The sequence below is a fragment of the Cannabis sativa genome, chromosome 9 (genome assembly GCF_029168945.1).
Source record: "Cannabis sativa cultivar Pink pepper isolate KNU-18-1 chromosome 9, ASM2916894v1, whole genome shotgun sequence".
Taxonomy (NCBI): Eukaryota; Viridiplantae; Streptophyta; class Magnoliopsida; order Rosales; family Cannabaceae; genus Cannabis; species Cannabis sativa.
This window is the reverse complement of record NC_083609.1, coordinates 45,837,956-45,842,213: the sequence shown is the minus strand read 5'-3', so window position 1 is coordinate 45,842,213 and position 4,258 is coordinate 45,837,956. Positions and strand designations below refer to the sequence as shown.

At 30.1% G+C, this 4,258-nt stretch overlaps 1 long non-coding RNA gene across 3 annotated transcripts; it reads right to left on the bottom strand.

The window, feature by feature from the left end:
• Positions 1–1,310: 1,310 nt before the first annotated feature.
• Positions 1,311–3,819, bottom strand: LOC115711220 (uncharacterized). 3 transcript variants are annotated; one of them, XR_004010431.2, is made up of 4 exons: positions 3,539–3,819; positions 1,864–2,926; positions 1,677–1,782; positions 1,311–1,589 (listed from the first exon to the last, which is right to left on the bottom strand). It is a non-coding gene; the product is annotated as an uncharacterized LOC115711220 (long non-coding RNA). The 3 variants fall into 3 exon arrangements; XR_009684467.1 differs by having other exon boundaries at positions 1,677–2,040; positions 2,867–2,926; XR_009684466.1 differs by having other exon boundaries at positions 1,677–2,926.
• Between the last annotated feature and the right edge of the window lie 439 nt (positions 3,820–4,258).

The window sequence follows — 4,258 nt, the reverse complement described above, 5'->3', positions numbered from 1 at the left end:
AGGTCTAGTTACATCAAAGAGTTCTTAGAATAGTCCAAGTGGATCCTAGTCACAGAATATTAAACTCATATTCCATACATTAACATACAGTTTGAATCCATTGACAAAAAATGGATATTAATAACTTGTGAAAGTTGAACTGTATTGTATTCTAGAAACAGAATTATAAAATTTCTACTTGGAATCTAAAATTTAAAGTCAAAGACTTAAATTTATACTAAATATACATGAGTAATTATTCTTTCTTGGACCACCACTACTATCTAACTCTAAGTCTAATTTGCCTAAAGTAAACATCTACAAGTAGGAGATTCTAAGATCGAGGATTTATATCATTTCGAGATAGAATGTCGGGAATATAATCATATGCGCCATTCAATTTCATAAGAGAAATTAGAGTGACATAACAAGCAGATGATTTATAAACCATTCATCCAATGATACATTATTTAAGCTAATTCGAAATGAATAAGCTAAGAGGAAAAATTAAAGGATAATTTCGAATAAAATAAGAAGCCAAAAATGTCTCGGTAGGCAAGAGTTAAAGTTATTATTATTTTACACGAAATTTACAACTACAATTAATAACTGAAAACAACATGGTTCAATATAAATTCACACACAATTTAGAAATTATTTAGCATTTAGCAAGTAACAAAGACATGTGAAAATACAAAACTATCACATCTTAAATAATTTCTAAGGTTTCCAACAAACTGATACAATGTCCCGGTAGGCGAGAATCAAAGTATCATTCATTGAATAGAGTTGTCAGCTCATCTAAAATGGACACCATTCTAGCAACCTTTTATTCGATCAAAATAAAAATCCAACGTTGTCCCGGTAGGTGAGAGTCCATCAATATTGGACTAGATTGATTTTTCGAGTCCATTTTGTGTTAGACATAATAGCCTGGGACATAAAAGGGGTATGTTTCTAGTCCAACATTATTGGACTAGAAAAACATTTATAGTTCAATAATGTTGGACTAGAAAAATATTTCTAGTCCAACATTATTAGACTTTAAAGGCGATCCCACAACATAAAACTTAATTGTTGGACTAAAAAGTTATTTCTAGTCCAACAGTGCTGGACTTGAAAAGCGATCTCATGCCGAGAACCCCTTTCTAGTCCAGCTAAGTTGGACTTGAAACTTGATTTTTTTTATTTTTTTTCTAAATTAAATGCTGTAAAATTAATTTCATTTCTTTATTTTTATATTAAATTATAAATATTTATTTATAATATACAATATATTTTTTTCCAAAAAATTATTTATAATAATTTAACGCAATTAATAAACATAAAAAGAATACAAATTTTAAACTATTATAAATATCTCAAAATTTATAATATTTGTTAAATATATATACATAACGAAATTAACAAATATTGTATTAAAGAAAAAAAATATATATTTAACTGATATTATTAGCTAAATATTTGTCCTAAATAATATTTTTTAAAAAAAAAATGCTTAACTAATGACCCATAATGTAATGATTCTGTAAGTGTTGAAGCAAATGTGTCGTCCACTCTTTCCTCATCTCGTCCATCATAGCTTTTGAATATGACTTTTTGTCTATTAGCTACAAAATATAAAAGAGAAATTAATTTTTTTAAAATAATAAAACATAAATTTATATTTAATAATTATTTTATAAATATTTATGTACCTCTTTTTTTATATAGTCACATTGATTAGGCGACTTAACTAGATCTTTCATCATTCTCATAGCATAGTAGCCACACTCTACATTACTTAGTTAGTTGGTGAGGACACTACAATAATTTGTAATTTAAATATTTACATTAATAATTTATTAAAACCTTAAATTATCATTAAAATTTATATATACTTACTAGGTGCTCTTTGATACTTAAATTTTTTGGGATCTCCATGCTCCTTCTCAGTCTGTGCCATATGCTTCCTTGATCGTTTTCAGAATTACAGGATAATTTGTTATGGGTGCATTAACGGGGTCCAAGTAATATACGTGGTATGTCTCAGGTACCAATATAGCACACACCCAATGCATTCTATAAGAAAAATAAATTATATACAAGTAAAGAAGAAGCGAAAGGGCTGTTAATTTGGGATTTTTTTTATTATTATTTTTAAGAGACATGGAAGAAACAACTTGTCTCATGCAAGTTCAGCCTCTTTTTTATGCTTCTACTTTTGCTACTACCACTCTATTAAACAAAATACTAGACTACAAGTCGAAAACTACTACTATAACATTCAACCATAAATCTAAACAAAGCCTTGGACTTTGATTAACTCATTTTACGAAGAAAAAAAATCTCAGTATAATCTCTATTGATATATGTACAAAGATTATGTTGTTCAAGGCTTCCTAAACAATCAGCAATCTCAAATAAACTTTCACCTAAAACACACTTAAATAAACTCAATTGAATAAATATTTTTTTTCTTTTTCTTTTTTCATTAAATATGGCTGAAAAATATTTTTAGACAATTAGTAAATTGTCAAAAGCATCCTTGTTTGAGCTATCACTTAAAAGTTATTTTAGGTGCCATTACCAACTTGGTAAAGGGTGATTCTTAGATATAACTCATCTAGTTCAAGTAATAAATAAATAGAAATTTAGACTATATTGCCTTCATATCAAGCTTATACAAAATAGAATCAATTAGATACGAGACTTCCAAGTTTAACATTACCATATCAAACCAATATAAATTCTAAATGGAAATCCAAATGAAAAAACATTGAATATCAAAAGTTGCAAAAAATATTTAGTTTCAACTTAACTGTGTTGTAATACATCATAACGCATTTCAAGTTGCCAATCTGTCATAATGAAACAATGAAATATTTAGCAAAATAAACATTACTACCTCAATCTCGGTAGCCTTAAAATCCTCCTGAAGAATTGATTGCAAGGCAGAAGTTGCAGTCTGCAAAATTTCAATAATTAGACACAATACAATTCTATAAATATAAGAACATGATAATTTTCTTGATAAACTGCATAATCAAAGTTGCTACATGCCCTTTATTCAAATACAAAAAAGTTGCTACATTCCCTACAGAAAACACTACATCTACCATGGACTGCGCAGTTTGGAAAAGAATAAAGAATTCACAACTTTTTATAGCCAACATTGCACTAAAGTCCTAAAATTAGAATTTAAATATCTCTATTGTGAAATCATAGCTGAAATGATCAGCGTGTGGTTTGCTAGGCTAGGAATTATCATACACAAAGTAGATTTGGGCTAGGAACCCAATTTCAAGAAAGTTAATTATGCACAAATTAATAATTTGAAGCCAAAACAATCCACCTCTTTTCAAGCCCGAATTCCTTAACTTCTCCACCTCTTTTCAAGGAAGAAGTCAAAGCAATTGAATTTTCTCTAGTGTTATATAGAAATAGATAATTGGAACTTTCTTCTTTCTTACGGGAAAATCATTCAACCAGATCTTAACTTATTTATCAAAATAAAACACAAAATCAACAATATTCATAGTTCAAATAAAACCCTATAAAAATTGAGAAAAAAAATTACCTCTTGGTGACTGAAATCGGCTCCATGCAGCTTGAAATGAATAGTGGTATAAAATTAACCCCTATCCTAAAAGGATATCTAATTTTGCATATTCGATTCTCGTTGTATACTGTTATTCACAAATATTGTTTGTATCTATATAGTAGTGTTCCTAATAGTGAGTTCTTATCATACACGATTCCATATGTAGGTAAAGAATTGATTTTTATGAATTAAAGCACAGAAAACCAAAATTCCATGGATGAATTCGAAGAGAAAATAGAGAAAGAGAATAAAGGTGATAGGATAGGAATACCTTCTGTTGCCCCTGATTTTGTCCAATATACGTGGACCAACCGGACAGAGACACGTGGATCAAAACGTCTTAATGCTTGAATTATTTGCTAAGTCTTTGTGATATAAGGTAGCATCCGAGAGAAGCCTCCCGGAGAAGGCATGCTGAGCCCCATACGCTCCCAGATGCCCAAGTAATACTAAGGCATCTCCGCGAGGTGTCAGACTTCCCCTGAGCAGTCAATTCGCATTTAATGCCGCATGGGAGGAAGCGTGTTGGGACTGCTACACGCAATAAAGTCTGACGGTATAACACCCAATCTACAGTTGCGAAGTAATGATCATTTAAGTCTATTGACGGCTACACTATGAAGGGTCACATCAGTCGAAAGGCAATAAGGACATTCCACATAAAAGCCCTACTGCACCTAGGGACTTGACCATGCA